We start from the raw sequence: 8,346 nt of genomic DNA on the forward strand, positions 1-8,346 counted from the left end.
TAGTAAAAAAAAATAAAATAAAAAAAAAATTGGGCCCCCCCCCCCAGTGCTGGGCCCTTGGAATCATCCTAAGCTACCCCCCCCCCCAGCTACGCCCCTGCGTGTGTGTGCGTGTGTGTGTGCGTGTGTGTGCGTGCGTGTGTGTGCGTGTGTGTGTGTGTGTGTGTGTGTGTGTGTGTGTGTGTGTGTGTGTGAGAGTATATCTCGCCAACTGAGGTGGATGAAAGGTTGCAGATAGGCTGACAGCAGGCCAGTGACATGACTCCTTGAATGTTTTTCAAATCGGTCAACGACAATTATTTTGATTGGAATTAATTTCTGTAATTTTCCATTCAAATAGATATTCAGTATAAAGTTACACCTTTTGAACACACGAGGGTGATACTACACAGGTTTGCTGCTCAGAGCCTAAGGGAAGCAGCTCTCTGGCCCCTGTTTACATCATGGAAATGCTGTAGTGAACCTGTTGTTGTTGCTATACCTATGCATTAAAACATCATTGTCCATTGAAATAAGTCCCACCCCCTCGTACTTGGAACCTATTTCTAATATGCTTCATATACTTCCTATCATCCTTCCTATGCTTTTCTAGCATCATTCATATGCTTCCTATCACCCTTCCTATGCTATTCTTCCTAACATCCGTCCTATGCTTCCCATGCTTCCTATAACCCTTCCTATACTTCCTAACATCCTTCCTATCACTCTTCATAATTATGCTTCATAACACATTATTCCTATGCTTCCTATGCTTCCTATGCTAATGCTAATAACTATAAGGAGAGCGATCAGTGTTTTTGTGTGTTCGTCTATCTGTGTGTCTGGCCTGGTGGAGATTTGCGCTCTACTGAGCAAATCTGTCTGAACAAGATCAAAACATACTGTGATATCAGTACAACGAGGCCCACAAATCTCTCGCTTAAGTTTATCTTTTTCTAAAAGGTGGAGGTGGTTTGGAACCAGACTCTCTCCTCCACAAGGTATCCTTTCCTGAGACTTTCACAGCCCAGGTTTTCATCCTTTCAGCCCATAAGGATTTCCTCTTGGCTTACGTTGTTGGGGTCTATCGGATGATAGAGGCACATTCATCCATCCATCAACCTGGTCTGGAAAAAAGAGGCCTCTCCAAGTCCACGTCTGCCCTTTCTCCTCCGAACCCGTCATCTTTACAGCTTCCCTTCCACACCGAGACCTCCTTTTCAACACTGCGGACAGAGCAAGGAAAATGTTTTTAATTGTCACCGTGTGCCAGTGAGTCCGTTCCGGACCTGGCGAAGTCGGATACGTCCACGTACTCACTGTACATCCAGAGAGATAATATGCATGGATTACTGAGGATTGTTGCTGGGTCCAAGATCATATTGGAACCCGTTGAGTCACATAGCTATTGTACTCTGTAATTACTAGTCTGTGGAGAGTTTTTTTTTACCTAAGGTTTATTGAAGCTGCATTTATGCCAAAAGTGAACTCAGAGGGAAAGTTTGTTGGTCACTGAGATAGATCCTCGATCTTATGAGAAATAATATGACATCTCCTTTCATGCTCCGCTCATTGTGAATGGTTTCTCCCGAAACCTCTGAAAACACGAGAGAAATGAACACATTATGTCTGAGCCTTCCCTGTCAGACGAAGGAGATTCGTTGGACTAAAAAGATCACTGTGTGACTGATTAATTAATTGATTGAAAATTGTATTAACAGATTGCAGAATGGGTACAATACAGTACAGCTCAATGCACACAATTGTTAAGGGGATGCAGACTAGAGAAAGACTTTCGTCTTGTTTACATCAGGGTCCCCCATTTTCAATTCATCATAACATATATATATATGACATACATGACATACAGGTAGACAGTACTGCTACAGTACTACTACATGACTGCCTGCAACCTCACTGATGTCTGGATTATTGCTCTTAAAACGTCCAGCTATATCCAACTAAATCATGAAGACATTTGTCCAAGCAAAACATATTTCTCCCAAGACTCCCTTCCCTTGGAAGAGACATCTTGAGGAATCAAACGACAATCCAAAATGAGAGGACAGGAGACCATGGGAAGTTAAAGGGGCACTTCGCCGAAAAACAATGCTGATTTATTTGGCACATAATCTCACACACGTCCAAAAACTCTAAACCGTTTTGCACACGTTCATTTAGTTTGACAGTTATTGAGAGTAAATGAGTTTGAATATGGCCACCAGGGACATTGAATCCTCGTGTTATGTAAATGACAGCTCAATGCAATGATAAAGTAACAGTCCCTATAAAACAACTAGTTTTATCATTTCATGGTGCTGTAATCAACACAACACAAGGATTCAAAGCCCCCGATGACATCACTGGTGGCCATATTCAAAAAAATTAATCTCTCAAATACTAAATGCATGTGTTCAGTACATTCAGTACAATCATATTCAATACAAGGGAGAGCTCATCCCGGATTTAGCTTTCATCTGGGAGGTGTGTGTGTGTTTGCATGCGTGTGTGTGTGTGTGTTTGCATGCGTGTGTGTGTGTGTGTGTGTGTGTGTGTGTGTGTGTGTGTGTGTGTGTGTGTGTGTGTGTGTGTGTGTGTGTGTGTGTGTGTGTGTGTGTGTGTGTGTGTGTGTGTGTGTGTGTGTGTGTGTGTGTGTGTGTGTGTGTGCGTGCGCGTGCGTTTGTGTGTGTGATAACCTGGTTCCCTCGCTGGAAACCGACTAAACCAGAGTCCATTTGAGGACGAAAAAAATGAAAGACTCCGTTTTCTAGATACTTATCGCCCAACCCTGGTGTTCTGTTAAAAGTGGAGCGAGACATATTACATTATCGCATCAGAAGATCACATCTCAGGTTTCATCTGAGAGATTCCTGTTGTCGGTTTGATGTTGATGTTTTTTGTCAGAGGGGGGGGTAGCGAGATGACTCACCCAGGGTTCTTTTAGTTTGTTTTTCATAAGGTTACCGTAACTGTGTTTTGATAATAGACACGCTGGTACCTGCTCCTCCCGGGGTCAGATATGAGGAGGAGGAGGCCTTAGCTGATGATAGAATAGAAATACGTACCTAGGGCTGGTGGGACAGCTCTATCTTAATCCTAATCAGCGAGGTCATGTCCCTGGATTACCTGGGCAACAAAGTTGTTTTCATGCTTTTCTGTTATCACCTACTAAAAATCTCTGTATCATTTTGAGTACATACCACAGACAATATCTAGCCTAGAGCATCTGGTTAGGTTAGGTTAGGTTAGGTTTACTTTATTTGTTCAAGGGGGACAGTGTACATTAATAAACATTTTAAAAACGTAAATGCACCCCATTTTTGCCAAAAAAGCTCATTTCCATTGGTAGTCCCCCTGCCAGAAGGTATAGGCTAAAATCCTATGTAAAAAAATAAATAAAAAAAAGTTAGCAATACAAACAGAATACAAACGAGATAAATAACACTACAATAAAAACTCAAAAAAAAAGCACATATAGTAGGCCTACATAATTCATAATAGTACTATGTGCTATATTAGCACAGTAGGTAGTAGTATAGGGATAGTAGCATAGTACATAGTAGTATAGACATAGTAGCAAAGTACATAATAATAAAAGATAGTAAGGGTTTGATTAAAAAAGAACAACCCGCTGTTGTGCTTCAGTTTCTTCCTGTATGTCTGTCCATGACTCAGGTGCCGGAGTCGAAGAAAGTGCCTCCCACTCATTTTTATACATTAATTTACATTAGTTACCGCTGACACCCCGAATGGATGAAGTCAGGTTTGAGTTGGGGGAGTAGGAGGTTAATACCGCTGACACCCCGAATGGATGAAGTCAGGTTTGAGTTGGGGGAGTAGGAGGTTAATACCGCTGACACCCCGAATGGATGAAGTCAGGTTTGAGTTGGGGGAGTAGGAGGACTTGAGCCCAGAGAACATGTCACTCAAATCTCGAGTGAATCAGGCAGAACAGTATCTTCCCACCGAAGTGATCGCAGGTTTCCATTGGCGTTCTCCATCAGGCACATAACAGAACGAGGTTGATGTGGACATTGTTTGCGTCCAAACGTGTGCACTGACAGCAGGCCAGGTCACTTCTTCTACCTGAACCAGGAGGACTGTGCTCGCTCAACTTCTGGTGTCCTTTTGGAGTCTCCGGGCGCCCTCTAGTGGCAAAGTGATGCATGTTTATAGAGTCATACTGGATAATGTCATGACATATCACCAGAAAATAAATGCATTATGGGATGGACGTGATCTCTCCAACTTGCCATGTTAGTAATGAATACCATTGAACTTGACCTATGTGAAACAACAACACAATGTCTAGAAATGAACTGGACTTTCAATTGTAATCTGGAACCCTTTAGTCCAATTCTCTATTTACTAATGATATTGTCTATCAGTAAAGCCTTTTCTCAACAAAAACCCATGCTGTGCTACATACTATAACTCTACCCGCAGCTCTGGCTAGTGAGCCACAAAACTAATGTAAGGCAATTGGGCCACGCTTTAGTCTGTAATGAAAGCAAAGAAGTATGTTTTCAAGTATGTTTAAGTGTTATTTTTACAGTGGCCCCATTAACCTTGCATGAGGGTGTCCAGTATGAAGCACAGTAACCTATGGATTGTGCTGAGAAAGGACTCTATTCTCCACTTGCACAATGTGATTTTTTTTTTGCAAACTAGAAAGGTGAGCTCAGTAGAGCACACATTTCCACCACGTCTCCTTGTAGTTATTAGTATTGGCATTAGCATGCTAACGCTAACAAGGGGTGCTTCAGAGGTGCTTCAGCGGTCTTCAGTGGTTCTTTAGTGTTTCTTCAGTGGTTCTTTAGTGGTTCTTCAGTGGTTCTTTAGTGGCTCTTTAGTGGTTCTTCAGTGGTTCTTCGTGGTTCTTCAGTGGTTCTCAGGTAAATTGTGTGTATGCTAGGGTGTTTTTGGTGACTCTAAAGTGAGCAGGTTGTGGCGCTGGTGCAGTAGGGATGGCTTCCATAAAGGATTTTGTTGATCACCCTTCTGATGAGGTGTTGGAAAGGTTTTCCAAGGAACAGCTTCTGGAGCTTGCTGTGCACTACAAGGTGGAGCTTACTGCCAGTGAGAAGCGTTTGAAACCAACTGCCTTGGGTGCTTTGAGGGCTTTGCTCGTTAGGGAGCAGGTGCTTGCGGCGAGGGTGGAGGAGCCTCCTTTGTCTGACGTGTCTCCGCTACTATCTGGGGTGGCGGAGGGTGAGTGGAGGCTTAGAGAGTTAGAGTTTAAGGAAAGACAGCTACAGCAAGAACGTGAGGAGAGGAGAGAGGAGCGTGAGCATGAGCTTAAGGAGCGTGAGCTTAAGGAGAGAGCGAGGAGAGAGGAGCATGAGCGTGAGCGTGAGCTTAAGGAGCGTGAGCTTAAGGAGAGACAGCTACAACAAGAGCGTTACTTGAAGGACTTAGAGCACGAACGTGCGCAGAAGGAGCTTGATTATAAGCATGCTGCCTTGCAGGCGGGTGCTCTGCATTCAGAGTCGCGTTCCGGTTTCGAAGTCGGCTTTTTGAGAAAGATGTGGATAGGTATTGTCCCCTTTTTGAACGGGTGGCAACCACGTTGAAGTGGCCTGATACGGCCTGGACACTGCTGCTGCAGTGTGTTCTTGTTTGTAAGGCACAAGAAGCCTATACTGCTCTGTCCCTTGAACAAAGTGCTGACTATGAGCTTGTTAAAGCTTCCATATTGAGGGCTTATGAGTTAGTCCCCGAGGCCTATCGTCAGCGTTTTAGAGGCTATCGCAGGTTGGAGGGACAGTCGTATGTTGAATTTGGAAAAGAGAAGGAGAACCTGTTTGACAGGTGGTGCACCTCTCAGAAAGCAGAGTCAAGAGAGCAGCTTAGACAGTTGATTCTCCTAGAGGAATTTAAAAGATGTGTTCCTGATACCATTTCCACTCATCTAAACGAGCGCAGGGTATTGAAGATAGGCGACGCCGCTGTCTTCGCTGATGAGTTTGTGTTGACACACAAGTCCGTTTTTGTGGAGGAATACCGTGTTGAGTCCAGGGATAGACGTCCTTTTCAGGGGGGCCGTTTCCCAAAACCTGTGTCTGCTGGTCAGTTAACTTCACCTTCTAGGCGGGGTGATTCTGCTAGTGCATTCCCAGAAGGGATTATATGTTTCTACTGTAAAGAGCCTGGTCATATCGTTGCTGGGTGCCCGGTGCTTGAACAGAAAAATGTCAGAACGGTGGCTCTGGTAGAAACCGTATGCAGAACACCTATGCCAACGTTAGAGGGTGATGGGGAAAGTATAAAATGTGTGGACAAAGAGCTCGAGGGTTCCTCAAGGTTTATGATGGATGGATTGGTTTCCCTGACTGATGCACTAGAATCCAAACAGGCTATAACAATTTGGAGAGATACCGGAGCTTTTCAGTCCCTCATTCTGGAGGGGATTTTGCTGTTTTCAGAAAAGTCTTCTTTGCATTCTGGTGTCGTTGTTCGTGGCTTTGGAGGTGGATTTGTGGATGCACCTTTGCATGAGGTCACACTCAACTCTCCCTTAGTATCAGGCAATGTTGTTGTGGGGGTATGTTCTCACATCCCCATAAGAGGGGTGTCCTTCATTCTAGGGAATGATTTGGCTGGTGACAAAGTGCTGGCTACTCCAGTTGTAACTCCCATTCCTGTGGTTTCTGAGGTCCCTGATGAGCTGACACAGAAACATCCAGGAGTGTTCCCTGTGTGTGCTGTGACACGGGCAATATCAAAGGACAAAAGTGATGTTGATGATACTTCGACTTGTGACATTACACTTAGTGACACATTCTTTGTTGAATTGAAAAGTTAACCTGTTGAGAATTTTGGAAAGCACACTGTGGATGTACCTCTGCATAATGATTCTCTTGATTGTGCCTTTGTGTCAGGCCCGGTGGTGAAACCAAAGTTGACATGCGTGCCGGATATGCATGTGGCAGGAGATGATCTGGCAGCGCAGTGTCTCGAGGTCTTCCCAGCCTGTACGGTGGCTGAGGCCACGAACGAATTGGAGGATGAGTGTGGGAAGGATGCTCTAATAATCTAATTTAATTCTAATTTAGGACCTGCTCAGAGGTCATCAATCGGCACACATGCGATGCATGCATGCAATTCGTATCTGCGATTAACCCATCCCGTCGTCCTTCCCCCCCAAGGGCAGCCGGGAGCAGACAGGCCTCAACGTGAGCCACGCCAGGGGACCAATCCAAGTGCTCCTGTCTGTCTTCGTCAAGGACGCCACAGCGTTAGCGATCTATTGTTGTGCATGTTTTTCCATTGGGTTTATCTTATCGGGGGGGGGGGAACCCTTGCGAGCACGGGGAGAACATGCAAACTCCACACAGAAAGGCCTGGGAGATACCCCACCTGGGTAACTGGCATCATGGAAACCTGGTCCCCAAGCGGGAATCGAACCCTGGACCTTCTTGCTGTGAGGCGACAGTGTTAACCACTACACCACCGTGCCGCTATGAGAATTGCTGTTGATTCATGTGACACCGTTCTAGTTGAAGAGGCTACAAGGCCTGGCTTAGGCTGCCAGCCTTCCCACAGTAGCTCTATTGTTCCTGATGCTTCACTTGTGGGCAGAGATGGTCCCAGTATGTCAGTTGATGATTCTGACATTGATTCAAGTGTCCACACTGACTCTCTGCCATGCACTAGCTGTGCTAGTCAACCTAGTTACCTGTGTCCTGTGGAGCAGGAGCCGCCTTCGCGACCTGGTCTGATGAGTGGCAACCATTTTGATCAGGACAAGGTTATTTTGTGTGACGCCATTTTGGATGGTATTCCAGACGCTTTTGTGACTGATGTATTGCCATGTTTCAGGGACTGTGGGGTTGTACCTGAGGCGGTGCATCCTACTCTGGATGTTCACGGTTTGCAGTATCCTGAACTGCCAGTGCCAGGTGGGATGGATATGGGCGCTGTGGTGGTATCAGAGATCTATGGTTTTTGTTTTTCTGTGTTCTGTCCTGTTGAGCGCAGTGAGCTTAGCTCTCATATTGATTTTGGTTTGCAGTCTATTTTTGACAGGTCGGTATCGGTGGAGGGGCCTGTTGAAGTGGAGCTCATATATGATAAGGTCTTGCTTTGTCGATGGGGTCCTAAGTCTTACGCCTTAGTGGAGGAGGAGCCTGCCCCACTCCAGCCATATACCGCAGTGGAGGAACCTTTTGTGAGGTCTAGCTTGCCCGAGAGTCGGGACAGGGTTGTTTTTTGTTTTACACAACATTGGCGAATGTTCCACAGTGGGGAGCATGCGACACGGTTGATGGTCGTGTTCAACAGGGGCCGGCCCGTTATCGCTGTTGTGGTAGTGGCCCTGACAACTAATGGGTCGCCATATTTGTTGTTTACGGGTTTGATGTGTAG

This window comes from Notolepis coatsorum (genome assembly GCF_963971535.1).
Source record: "Notolepis coatsorum genome assembly, chromosome: 11".
Classification (NCBI taxonomy): Eukaryota; Metazoa; Chordata; class Actinopteri; order Aulopiformes; family Paralepididae; genus Notolepis; species Notolepis coatsorum.